This window comes from Lepidochelys olivacea (assembly GCF_965140295.1).
Source record: "Lepidochelys olivacea isolate rLepOli2 genome assembly, chromosome: 3".
Lineage (NCBI taxonomy): Eukaryota > Metazoa > Chordata > Testudines > Cheloniidae > Lepidochelys > Lepidochelys olivacea.
Window position 1 is genome coordinate 44,841,152 of NC_140413.1, and position 14,232 is coordinate 44,855,383.

The 14,232-nt window shown below is 46.6% G+C and overlaps 1 long non-coding RNA gene across 1 annotated transcript in view; it reads left to right on the forward strand.

Annotated features, from left to right (window-relative positions):
* The window catches only part of LOC311517805, a 68,653-nt gene that overhangs the window by 37,243 nt on the left and 17,178 nt on the right, over window positions 1-14,232 (forward strand). The window lies entirely within an intron of this gene.

Here is a 14,232-nt window from a genome sequence, read left to right on the forward strand (position 1 = left end):
CATCTGCTACCATTGAGAACAGTCTAGAGCCATCCTCTTTGGAACCCCCTTTCAGGTAGTTGAAAGCAGCTATCAAATCCCCCCTCATTCTTCTCTTCTGCAGACTAAACAATCCCAGCTCCCTCAGCCTCTCCTCATAAGTCATGTGTTCTAGACCCCTAATCATTTTTGTTGCCCTTCGCTGGACTCTCTCCAATTTATCCACATCCTTCTTGTAGTGTGGGGCCCAAAACTGGACACAGTACTCCAGATGAGGCCTCACCAATGTCGAATAGAGGGGAACGATCACGTCCCTCGATCTGCTCGCTATGCCCCTACTTATACATCCCAAAATGCCATTGGCCTTCTTGGCAACAAGGGCACACTGCTGACTCATATCCAGCTTTTCATCCACTGTCACCCCTAGGTCCTTTTCCGCAGAACTGCTGCCTAGCCATTCGGCCCCTAGTCTGTAGCAGTGCATTGGATTCTTCCATCCTAAGTGCAGGACCCTGCACTTATCCTTATTGAACCTCATCAGATTTCTTTTGGCCCAATCCTCCAATTTGTCTAGGTCCTTCTGTATCCTATCCCTCCCCTCCAGCGTATCTACCACTCCTGCTAGTTTAGTATCATCCGCAAATTTGCTGAGAGTGCAATCTACACCATCCTCCAGATCATTTATGAAGATATTGAACAAAACTTCTCTGACCCACTGACCATTACATACAAGTTAAAGCAAATGCAAGTTATTTAATCAACAATTAATTTTGAAAAGAATAAGAAAAAATCGGAAAGGTTAAAGGAAACACTCCAACCTGCTCTGTGGCAGGGAACATCACAGTGTCTCTGGAATGTCAGGGCAGTTCACAGTCTGTTCCTTGTAGGTCCCAGGCCTTCTTCTCAGGCCCTGGCTTTGCTGCAGGGATGCCGTGGGTTGGACACTTGCTCTGGTGGTGGCCACACGCTCTCAGGCTCTAAGTGGGAGGACTCTTCTTCCCAGTGTCGCCCCCGCCCTGACGGGGTTATGATCCAAGGCTGGCCTGCAGAGCCTCTTGGCTGAGGTGTCTCCCTGTGCTGGGCCCGCTGCCCAGGGTCCCCCTCGCTCTCCCCAGCTGCTCACTGCACCCAGCTCTGGACTGCACCAGCCCCAGCTCCACCACTCTGTCTCTGCACAGCTGCTGCTGCTCTGCCTCCAGCTCCCTGGGCTGCTTCTTTGGCCCCTCTGGCTCTGGTTGCTACAGCTCTGCTCCCAGGACAGGTCTGCTCTGCAGGCTGCTTCTGTGACTCTCCTCCCTGGCCTCCTGACTCCCTGATTAGCCTGCTCACCCTGTCTTTCAGGCTGACCTGGAGCATTGGCCTCTCCCCATTGTTCCTGGGGGCTGTCAGTCTCAGGGTCCTGATTCCCCACCGACCCTTCCCCCTTTTTAGTACTGGGCGCTAGCAACTAAAACACCCCCACTGAATGTTAGTAAGGGGGCAATAGTTCCCTTACACTGGGGTTATGTTTCTCCAACAGTGAGGTTGCAAGCAAGAGTCAGTCCCAGAAACAGAAGCTGTATTTTCTATCTTTGCTGTTCTTTTGTCTTCCATTTTGTGCATCTGTCTCTTTTTCTCTCAAAAAAACCCCCCAAAACATGTTCAGACTTCAACAATAACAGCAACAACAGATGCTGCTCAACTAACTTCTCTTTTCCTCAAAAGGGACAACTAATACCATTTCCTCTTGATTCAAGCGGTGAGCCAATATTTGGGGCATTCCTGGGTGTTTCTATTAGGAGAAGTTGGTTATACAAGTCAGGTATATTCTTTTGTATAATCCAGTTTATTAACAAAGAGTGTACACAAAGTCCTGTTTGGGAACGCAGTAGGAACAAACAGCAGCTGGCAGTTTCTTGCTCACAATCTCTAAGCCTTCCCATGCAGCCAGTACTCTGCCCAAAAGAATCTCTTAGGGCCACACTCTCACCCTGCTTCTCTCACTGTCTGCTCACTTACTGATTTCTTACACACACAAAATCATTGCTCCAGCCCCTGTGTTTGCAATCAGTCTGTAGGGAAGCCCCTGGGGACACATGGCTCAGCTTTTTACGCAGGCCTTTCCATGCTAATTTATACTTTGGTGGTAACATCTATTGCATCGCCTATCATCACTGAGGTTTGTGATTGCCCACAGATCAAAAGGTATGTCTATACTTCAAGCTGGAGATGAGATTCCTAGCTAGAGGAGACAAACTTGCATTTGCTTTGATTGAGCTAGCATGCTAAAAATAGAGTGTACCCACCGCCATGCCATTCAAGGGGCTAGCCTCCCCAAATCCGTGTCTGTCAGAGGTGTTAGGTACTTACATGGGGCAGCTAGCTCCTCCTACTGTTTGCACTGAAAAATTCACATCCCTGAGTGATGCAGTTAATCCAACATAAATCCCTGTACAGACAGGGCTAGGCTGACAGAATAATTCTTCCGTCAACCTAGCTACCACCTCTCAGTAACTACTGCAGCATTTCAACTGTACACCAGCCCTGAGTCTGATGCAAATGAAAAGAATGTGAAACCACATGAGAGGAAAACTTCAGAAAAAACCCAAAAGCCACAGGATGGGGTACTGCTTACAAATAAAATCAATGGATTTGGGCGGTATAGCTGGTGGTATTGAGGAACATCCTTGACCCTTCATCGAAGAGACAGTGTGTTCTGTGTTATGAAGGGAGGGTCACAGACAACCTGGCTGGAAAACACTGCAAAGACTTTGGGTGAACTCAGCTTCATTAGACAAGATCATATCTTGTTAATTAAGTCCTGGCTCTAGAAGGCTTTGACTCTTAGAGATCACCCAGACCAGTAAGGGGTTCTGTCACCATCTGCCTTGTAACGTTGGGTGTTTTGATGCTATGCTGCTGTGGCTCAAAGCCCTGACACCAGTAGCCAGCCTTCAAGCACAAAAGTCTCTCTCTGGCTTCCACCACCCTAGTCCCTGCAAGGTGACCCCAACAGCCCTTCCCGTCCTGAGTCTCCCCAAATCCATCTACCCTGAGTTCTTAATTACCAGAACCTTGGACTTTTCCCCTCTGGTTTGTCACACACCCCCCCCAAGGTGTAAAAACAGTCCCCAATTACAAGTTCACTTTGGCACATGCTCCACACAGTTTGCACACCAGAGACTTCCTTCGGGTAACTGTAAACAAAGAGTTCATTTAATAGAAAAATCAGAGATTCAAAGATGAAATAGTAAGGAAAAGCAAATTATAGTGGGGCGGCTCCCCCACTCCAAGGTAAAAGGGATTAAGAGCAGCTGAGGGAGGCTGGAGAGGTAGATGGCCCCAGGTGTGGCTGGTTTAATCAGGCCCAAGCTAGCCCTGGTAAGAGGCCTGGGGGGGACAGGAGCTGAAGAAGTTTCATTCTAGCCCTGGCATGGGAAAGGCTAGCTGCATGGGAGCAAGGTACCTGAAGCGGAGCAGTGCTGAGGAAGGGCAAAGGGAGCTGGGGAGCTCTAGCCAGGTAAACCCCTGGGCTGCAGGCCTTGTTAAAGGCCCAAAAAAGGTACTGGGGCTGCAGAGGGGCAGCCCGGGGATAGGCAAAGGCTGCAGGTCCTATCCCATTGCCAATGATGAGTGGCCATTACAGACTGTAGTTTGCCCCAGGGAAAAGGGGATAGATGATGACTGGCAGTAGCCACTGAGGCAAGATGGGCTTAGAGGAGTGGGGGTTCCCTGGAGGGGAGACCCAGAGTGTGGGGACACTGCAGTGGGGAAGCACCCCAAGGTAAGGGGCACTGGGGTACAGGAGGGACATGGGGCCTGAGGCAGGCAAGACACCAGCTGCCAGAGGGTGCTTCAGAGCTGGAGTTGAGCTAATTCCCAAGGTGACCAGCAGAAGGTGCCGCACTAGTGAGTTGTCACTCTGTTGCACAAATACATACAAGTCATGCAGAAAACAAAGATGCAACTTCTGGCTTTACTCTTCTATATTAGATACATCACTTTTTCTCATATAAGTTAACTCTTATGTGAGGGAGATTCCCAAACCTTAGCCATTCTTTTTAGGTGACAAATCTGAGGAACTGTCCCAGATTGAGTTGTCATTAGAGGAGATTTTAGAACAAATTGATAAAGTAAACTGTAATAAGTTACTAGGACCAGATAGTATTCACCCAAGAGTTCTGAAGGAACTCAAATGTGAAATTGCAGAACTACTAACTATGGTATGTAACCTATCATTTAAATCGGCTTCTGTACCAGGTGACTGGAGTATAGCTAATGTGATGCCAATTTTTAAAAAAGGCTCCAGAGGAAATCCTGGCAATTACAAACCAGTAAGCCTAACTTCAAGGCAAATTGATTGAAACTCTAGTAATGAACAGTTTTATCAGACACATAGATGAACGTGATTTGTTGAGGAAGAGTCAACATGTTTTTTTGTAAAGGGAAATCATGCCTCACCAATTTACTAGAATTCTTTGAAGGCATCAACAAACATGTGGACAAGGGTGATCCAGTGGATATAGTTTACCAAGATTTTCAGAAAGCTTTTGACAAGGTCCGTCATCAAAGGCTCTTAAGCAAAGTAAGCTGTCATGGGATAACAGGGAAGGTTCTCTCATGGATCAGTAACTCCTTAAAAGAAAGGAAACAGAGTATGGATAAATGGTCTATTTTCAGAATAGAGATAGGTAAACAGTGGTCTGTACTAGGACCAGTACTATTCAATATATTCATAAATGATCTGGAAAAAGCGGTAAACAGTCCAAAGTAGACTGTGAAGAGTTAGGGATCTCACAAAACTGGGTAACTGGCTAATAAAATGGCAGATGAAATTCAATGCTGATAAATGCAAAGTAATGCACCTTGGGAAAACATAATCCTATCTATACATATAAAATGATGGGGGTCTAAATTAGCTGTTACCACTTGAGAGAGATCTTGGAGTCAATGTGGCTAGTTCTCTGAAAACATCCACTCAATGTGCAACAGCAGTCAATAAAGCTAACAATGTTGGGAATCATTAAGAAAGGGATAGATAATAAGACAGAACATATCTCATCTATATAAATCCATGGTATGCCCACATCTTGAATACTGTGTGTAGCTGTGGTTGCCGCATTTCAAAAAAAAATTGGAATTGGAAAAGGTACAGAAAAGGGCAACAAAAATGACTAGGGATATGGAATGGCTTCTGTATGAGGAGAGATTAATAAGAATGGGACTTTTCATCTTGGAAAAGAGATGACTAAGGGGGGATATTATAGAGGTCTATAAAATAATGATGGGTATAGAGAAAGTAAATAAGGAAGTGTTAATTACTCCTTCTCGTAACAGAAAAACTAGGGGTCACCAAATGAAATTAATATGTAGCAGGTTTTAAACAAACAAAAGGAAGTATTTCTTCATACAACATACGGCCAACCTGTGGAACTTTTTGCCAGAGGATGTTGTGAAGGGCAAGACTATAACAGGGCTCTAAAGAACTAGATAAGTTCATGCAAGATGGGTCCATCAATGGCTATCAGCCAGGATGGCAGGGATGGTGTCCCTAGCCTTTGTTTGTCAGAAGTTGGGAATGGGTGACGGGATGGATCACTTGATGATTACCTGTTCTGTTCCCTCCCATTCATTCCCTAGCATTGGCTACTATCAGAAGACAGGATACTGGGCTAGATGGGCTATCGCGCTCTGACCCAGTATGGTCGTTCTTATATTGCTGCTGAACAGTTTCCCAGTGTGCCACCTCTCCTAGAGGGGACTCAGTGTTTGATGGACACCTTTCAGCTTAAAGGCTGTCCCTCACTTTCTGGTGCTAATCTCAGACACAAGCCTCCTTTTAAAAGGCTTTTTTTCCCCCTTTCTGTCCCCTCTTTCTCCTGCCATAAAATGACTCATGGTAATTCAGAGTGGGGGGAACTTCCTCCTTTCTTATTTTCCCAGACTTTCAGTTGAGTTCTTCTTTCAGTTTCAATATCTTTCCATTAACTTTAATGGTCCATGATTGGCTCTTCCTGGCTCGATACTTGAAACTGATTTTGTGTAAATAACTTGTTTGGGAGGTGCTTCTCCCTGTCTGATTGATCACTGTCCTGTTGTAAAGTTGTATTACAGGTTCTGAGCACAGTTTTTATAAACCCAAGTATGTAGATTTATAACCATAGTCTATATATGTGCCTAATAATGACCACCAAGTTCAAAACATTATAAGCTTTCATAAAAGACATTACTGGATATCGTTTTATAGTACAATAACATGTTGATTCAACCCCTTGTTCTCTCCCTGATATGTCTGGATCCTGATCGTCAGAAAAGGATGTTATGATTTTATTTTATATGTAACCATTTGTTTCTAGTACTTTCACTTGCTACTTCTAGAATCTTCATACTTGGTTAAAAAATCTTTTACTTGTTTTCACTATAAACATATCTAAGGCCTGGTCTACACAAAAGAGTTAGGTTGACCCAACTGAGTTGCTCAGGGGTGTGAAAAAGCCACAGCTCTTTGGGGCAGGACCGTCTCATATGATGTGTATGAACAAGGCCTAGCACAATAGGGTCCCAATCTCAGCTGTGGTGTATAGGAGCAAGCAACTGCAATACAAATATTTTAATAAAAGGGGTAAAGGTTGCTGGGGAAGTTCAGGGTGCAGTCCCACAAACTATTATTTTGCATAGCCCTAAGGATCCTCCTGCATGTGAAACCTCAGTAACCCAAATAAGGATTTTGTGAGAGAGAACCCTAAAATGTTTCTGTTACATCATGAGATCATTTTGCCAGTGATGAGATCATTTTTCCCCACACAGCTCTGTGACAGAATTTCTCTGGTGGCAACAAAAATTCACTTGTAGCCTCAAGGGAGGAGATGACAGAGGTATGGAGGACGTAAACAGAGACCCAGGAATTTCTAGTGTTCCCTGCTCTCACAATATTTTAGCCTGAAAGGTGAATTGTGCCTTCATAAGGTGAGAACACCTAAGGCACAAAATAAGGATGGGATAAACTTGGTAGAATTCACACCAGACAAATATGTGAACTCCCCTAGGGAGTGGTAGAGAAGCAGATTTCCCACAGAAACTGATCAACCAACAATACTAATAAAGCTATTAAGGACACACAGAAAGGAAACAGACTAATTTTAGTGCATATAAAGTACTGAGAACTCAGAAAGCAGTAACTTTTAAAACACCTGTAACAATTTCTGTACTGTACCAGCAGCCCTACATATATTTGACAATTGTTGTCCTTTTTTTTTTTAAAGGAGTATGAAGCTCTGGTGTGAAGAGGAGAATGGATGAACATTACCAACCATGAAATAGTGGGAATCAATGCATTTAGCATAGACTTATCTAATTTCTAGCAAGCATCTCTAGTCTCATCACTGACAGAATTATTTACACTGGCCGTGATCGTGAGATTGCCAGAGCTCTGTACTACTTATTTTTAACAAATCCATCTTCAGGCAGTCATTATACTTTGGAGTTTTAAAACTCAGATTCAACTTGAAAGAGAAACATCTTGTATTAAAAAAATAGACCATTACCCCCTCCTACTCATCTTGCCATCCAATCCCTTCTGCTCCAGTCACCATTTCAGTTTAATATGCTCTACAGACAGCCGCTGCAATTTCAAACTCCCTGCTCTCACAGTTAGAGACAGTGGAAATGGAATTGTCAGTAATTGTCAGGGGTGCCTGCTATGCATTAAAGTATATGCTAAAATGGATTGAGCCCTACTATTTAGCAGCATATAATGTTATATAAAGTCCTATTGTACATACAGATGCAGAGTTCCTGGAGTTAAACTGTTGGTGGCATTTTAAATGCTTTTTATATGTAAATAGTAACACCAGTTCCATTTTTGTTTTTTTTTAAAAAACAATTTCCCCTACATTGACTTATAGATATAGTGCAGGGCAGTGTGACTGTCAGATCTTGCCCAGCCTAAATTCTGCTGACAACACACATAGGGGCTGGGATTCTTGTAATTTAGCCAGGTGCTTCCTCATCAATAACAAGTTTATTTACCAAAACAAAAAATCTATAGAATGAGGTTAGCTAATCAGAGCTCAGTTTTATAAGGTGAGAGATTTCAGGTTTTGATGGACAGCTCATGCTCACCAGGAAGTTTAAAGAGGTTCTAAATTCAAACATTTTAAATTTCTAAAATGCAGGGGCAGATTGTGGCATGAACTGTGTCAGGGTACAGGGGTGAGGAAAAGGGGGAAAGGATCTGACTCAAAACACACTAAAGTCCACTGGAGTTTTTGCATTGACTTAAATGAACTTTGTATTAGGCCTAAATAGCCTAACCCCTCCTTGTGCCCCAATGCAGATCTGTGCACATTGCAAAGATAATATAAGAAGAGCATTCACAATAGAGCTAGCTCCCCCAAAGAGGGGGATGGAGAAGCACAGCTATTCCTCAAGCCTGGCTACAAAAGCTGATTCTGGATTTTTTTTGCATCCTTAGGATGAAAGAAGCACTCCACTGTTTCTGTGCCTAAGTTGTAGCCATAAGAATATCCCTTTTGGTGCACATACGTGAACAGAGGTGATAATTCATTATAGATGGTGAAAGTTTGTTACCATTTTGTTACCGATGTAAGCAGTGTCAGGATGAGCTCCACCCTGACATCTGGTGGTGAGGTGTGGCAAGTTGTGGAAAAGAACTTCAGGGGCCGATCTCATTTGCATAGGCACACCCACCACGCCTAGAATGAGACCATAGCTGCCCAAATGGTCACTTTGGCTGCTGTGGGATCCCCAGTGTCTCTGTTATTGGGGCAGGAAGAATAAATTGTTATTACCCTGATTATGGGAACTGTGCTTGGAACTGTACGTGGCCTTTTGTTACGATGGAGGGATTCACCATCATCTAAGTAGCACTCGCTAGGCAAGGGTCATGGGTTCCAAAACTGTGTGAATGGAGAGAGGCTGGGGACAAGTATTAATACTTGGTGGCATGGGCCCCTTGGTGAGGGCCTTACATGCTGATTGCACTTCCTCCTCTCTCCACTGTGGAATATCAGAGCTAATTTTCATTTCATTAGAAGTCTAGTTATAGGCTGCTGAGCTCACTTTGGGCTGACAGTGCACCAGCACTGGGGCTCCCCTACTATAAGCTGAATTCACCTAAGAGCTGAAATCACTGAGTGTTGTGTTAAGTAGTGGGGGAGCCTGAAGATATATTGTGGAGCAGTTTGCGGGACGGCTGGTGAAGCAGTTCGACACGGAGCAGTGTGTGGATGGCAGGAGCTGCTTGTGGGCCGTGGAGCTGAGTGAAGGAGTTTGTGGGGCGGCTGGCGGAGCGGAGCGCAGCTGAGCGAAGGAGTTCGTGGGGCGGCTGGCGGAGCGGAGGACAGCTGAGCGAAGGAGTTCGTGGGGCGGCTGGCGGAGCGGAGTGCAGCTGCGCGAAGGAGTTTTGTGGGGCGGCTGGCGGAGCGGAGTGCAGCTGCGCGAAGGAGTTTTGTGGGGCGGCTGGCGGAGCGGAGTGCAGCTGCGCGAAGGAGTTTTGTGGGGCGGCTGGCGGAGCGGAGCGGAGCGCCGCTATGGAGCTATGGGGCGGTCAGCTTCAGATCACGTAAGGTGCCTCTTACCCCCGTCCCATTTCCACCCAGGTTGGGAGGTAAAGCTCCGCCGATAAACTTTCGAACTCTGGGGCTGCCCTGACCAGGGACAGAGACTTTTGGGGCATTGGACTTTTGGGGTTGCTGGACTCAAGAACCAAAGGGAAAAGGGCATGCCCCAATTTGCCTGGGGTGGGATTGTTTTTGCTCATGGGTTGTGTTATGAATCCGGTTGGTGGTGTTTCCCCAACATAATGCCACATTGTTTCTCTCTGTTATTAAAAGACTTTTGCTACACTCAGACTATGTGCTTGCGAGAGGGGAAGTATTGCCTCTTGGAGGCGCCCAGCGGGGGTGGTATATATTTGTCCCAGGTCACTGGGTGGGGGCTCGAGCCGGTTTGCATTGTGTTATTGGAATGGAACCCCTGGATATTGAACCCGGCCCTTGTTGCTGCCAACTCTGACGGGCAGAAGGGTTACATTTTTGGGGGCTCGTCCGGGATCGCCTGGGTCAGTACCCCTCGCAAGCACCTGTTGAGTGATCCACTACATTGGGAAACAATTTATATTTTTTTTTGTTTGTGCTTATATTTTGAGGAAATTACTGTTTGTATAATGGCTAATATGTCAGGTTTGTTGGGCCCTGGCTCAGCAGCTTCTAGCTCGGAGGCTGCAGCCTCGGCTGATGATTGGACAAAAGCTCTGGGGCAAATATGGGAAAAGGTTGTGCTGCCCTATGCTGAGTCAGACTCTTGTCGTAAGTTAAGATTATTTGCTGGGGAGGAGGAGTTTGAACCCTGGTTAGAGCATACCACTGAAATGCTGCAAGAGTGGGCCGTACCAGATGCAGAAAAGCGAAGATGCCTTATAGAGAGCCTTGGCGGCCCAGCATTAGATGTGATTCGCACCCTGAAGCTCATTGACCCTGGGGTCAGTGTGAAGGACTGCCTAGAGGCCCTTGAATACAACTTTGGGAGCGTAGAGGGCCCTGAAGACAGCTACTGTAAGTTCCTTAATTCCCGACAACAAAAGGGCGAGAAGGTTTCAGCCTACATACAGAGACTGGAGAGACTGCTTCAGAGAGCTGTCATGAGGGGAGCAGTGACTGCTGAGCAGATGGATCAGACCAGACTGGCTCAAATTGTAAGAGGAACTCAGTATCAGAACCCGATTCTACTTCATCTCCAGCTAAGAGAACGACAGGAACATCCCCCAAGTTACTCCCAGCTGATAAAAGAGGTCCGAGAGGAGGAAGAAAGGCAGGCTGCCAGTGAGTTTTGGGAAGCCCAAACATCGGAGCCAGCCAGCACAACACCACTGCAAACGGCCAGTGTACTGATGGTGAGCACCAGAGAGGAACTTGCCCAACAAATGCAGGTCCTGACGGAACGGATAGCTGAGCTGCAAAGTACCGTTGACCGAGTTAAGACTTCTAGGAATAAGAAGCCTCAAACTGTGGCGATTGAGAAGCCCGCACTTAGAGCCACCATCCCCCCCAGGCGAAGGGGGAAAGGTCAATTCTTCTGCTACCGATGTGGTCAGGATGGACACAGTGCTGCCAAGTGCCGTAATGAAGAAAACCCCTCCTTAGTGTATGGAAAGCTGAGGATCAGTTGGGAGAGATCCGGTAGCTGCCAGAGGGTCTGGGGACGGGGACCCCCCAGGTCTGCAGGATTTGAAGATTCCCCCAGAAAAGACTGTTCAGCTGGGATCCCTGCAGGACTGATAGGGCCTCGAGCAGAGGTCATGGTGAGGATCGAAGGGGTGGAGTGTAAAGCAGTGCTTGACACTGGATCTCAAGTGACTATTATATTTCAGTCATTCTACCAACAGATGCTTAGGCACCTGCCTATACAGCCACTGACTGGCCTTGGCCTATGTGGCCTCAGCATGGATGAATACCCCTATCAAGGGTATGTCATAGTGCACCTGGAATTCCCAGAGGAGGTTGCTGGGGTAAGAGAAGAGGTAGACACAGCTGCCTTAATATGCCCTGACCCTAAAGGGACTTCTGATGTGTCTGTGCTGATAGGGACCAACTCCAGTCTCTTCAAGGTACTCGCGGATTACTGCAGAAGGCGGGCTGGGGACCAGTACCTGAATACCCTGATGATCCATACGCTTTGTGCTGAAGCCTATAGGAAAATTGAGAGCGCTAAAAGGGACACATCTGAGCTACCGCTTGGGGCACTGAAGTACGCGGGCACAACCCCCTTAGTAGTGCCTGCAAGGACGGAGCAAGAAGTGCTTGTCATGAGTACCTGTCTGAAAGGCAGTAAAGGGACGTTAGCAATGATAGAGCAGCCAATGGGAGGAGAGCTCCCTGAAGGAGTGCTGGTCCCCAGTGGAGTCATAACCCTGCCTGCTGAAGCCCAGGAAAGGGTGACTATACTGATTGCTAATGAAACGAGTCGTGATATTTTTGTGAAGCAAGGACAAAAGATAACAGACCTCTTTGAGCCTGAGTTGATTGTAAAACCCCAGTATGAAACTCCAGTTCTGGCAATAGACCCAGCAAAGTTTGACTTTGGAGATTCACCAGTGTCCGAGGACTGGAAGGATCGCCTGAGGAAGAAACTTTGTGAAAGATCCAAGGTGTTCTCACTGCATGAGTGGGATGTGGGATGTGCAAAAGGAGTAGAGCACAATATCAGACTACATGACTCTCGACCTTGCAGGGAGAGATCTAGGAAGATTGCTCTCTCTGAGATGGAAGATGTGCGACATCATCTTCAGGAGCTGGCTGCGAATGGCATCATTACAGAGTCCCGCAGCCCATACGCCTCACCCATTGTGGTAGTCCGCAAAAAGAATGGGAAAATCCGGATGTGTATTGACTACCGCACCCTAAACAGCCGTACGGTGGTCGACCAGTACACTATGCCTCGAGTGCAAAACGCCTTAGACTGTTTGCTGGGAAGCCAGTGGTTCTCTGTGTTGGATCTTCGAAGTGGATACTACCAGATCCCTCTGGGAGAAGAAGATAAGGAGAAGACAGCCTTCATCTGCCCATTAGGGTTTTATCAGTTCGAACACATGCCCCAAGGGATTTCTGGAGCACCTGCCACCTTTCAACGTCTCATGGAGAAAGTTGTGGGAGACATGAATTTACTGCAAGTGTTAGTTTATTTGGATGACCTGATTGTGTTTGGAAGAACCTTAGAGGAGCATGAAGAAAGACTTCTTAAAGTGCTTGATAGGTTGGAGGATTATGGTCTGAAGCTTTCAATTGACAAATGCCAGTTCTGCAGAACCTCAGTGAAGTATGTGGGTCACATTGTGTCCCAAGAAGGTGTGAGTACTGATCCTGATAAAATAGAAGCACTCACTACATGGCCATGTCCAAGTAACTACAGAGAACTCAAGACCTTCCTTGGATTTAGTGGCTACTACCGCAGATTTGTGAAAAACTATGCTACGATTGTAAAGCCTCTGAATGATCTTACCAGGGGACATCAGTCCAGCAAGAACAAATCTAAGTCCAAGAATAAGGGGAGGTCCCCAAAGCCTCCTGTGCAGAGACACAATGGCCCCTTTGCACCATTTGGGCCACGGTGGGATGAGAGATGTGAAAGGGCTTTTCGAGAAATCATTACTTGCCTAACTCATGCTCCAGTCCTAGTTTTTGCTGACCCAAGCAAACCATTTATCCTGCATACTGATGCCAGTTTGGAGGGTCTGGGAGCAGTCCTGTACCAGGAAGTGGAAGGCAAATGTAAACCTGTAGCCTTTGCCAGCCGAGGATTGTCTGATAGTGAAACTCGCTATCCCACCCACAAGCTGGAGTTTTTGGCCTTGAAATGGGCCATCACTGAGAAATTTCGAGACTACTTGTATGGTGCTCAGTTCCAGGTGTGGACAGACAACAATCCACTGACTTATGTGTTAACAAGTGCTAAGCTGGATGCTACAGGGCAGAGATGGGTGGCCGCCTTGGCTAGCTATGAGTTCAGCATTCAGTACCGATCAGGGAGAAGCAATGTAGATGCAGATGCATTGTCCAGGCGTCCGCAGGCTCCAGAAGTTGCTGTGATACCCACAGATGGAGTGAGAGCTATTTGCAGTGTGAGTCGCCGAGAGCCAGAGGCCCGTGAAGACTTTCAGGGATGTGTTGCAGAAGCTTTGGGCCTGCCCCCTGAATGCATGCCTTCTGCTTCGGTGAACTATATTGCATTAGACCAATCTCCTTTGCCCATGCTCAATGCGGCTGACTGGCAAGAAGCCCAGCGGCAAGATATTGACATTCGTGATACACTACTTGCCAAAAGGGAGGGGCGAAGCCCAACTGCGGTTGTCCCACCTAACCCGGAGGGTAAACTACTATTGAGAGAATGGACCAAACTAAAACTGATTCAGGGAGTGCTACACCGAATGACCACTGACCCTTTACAAAAACAACGAGCACAACTAGTACTGCCAAAAAAGTACAGAGCCCTGGCCATGAGGGCCCTGCATGATGACTTTGGGCATTTAGGGATGGAGAGGACCCTGGAACTTATTCGTAGTAGGTTCTATTGGCCCCGAATGGCTGAAGATGTTCGCAGGAAATGTGAGACTTGCGCTCGATGTGTTCAAAGGAAAATTCTGCCCACGAGGGCTGCATATCTCAAGAACATCACCAGCAACAAACCTTTGGAGTTGGTATGCATTGATTTCTTGTCTGTAGAGGTAGACAAGAGGAATGTTGGAAACATTCTAGTAGT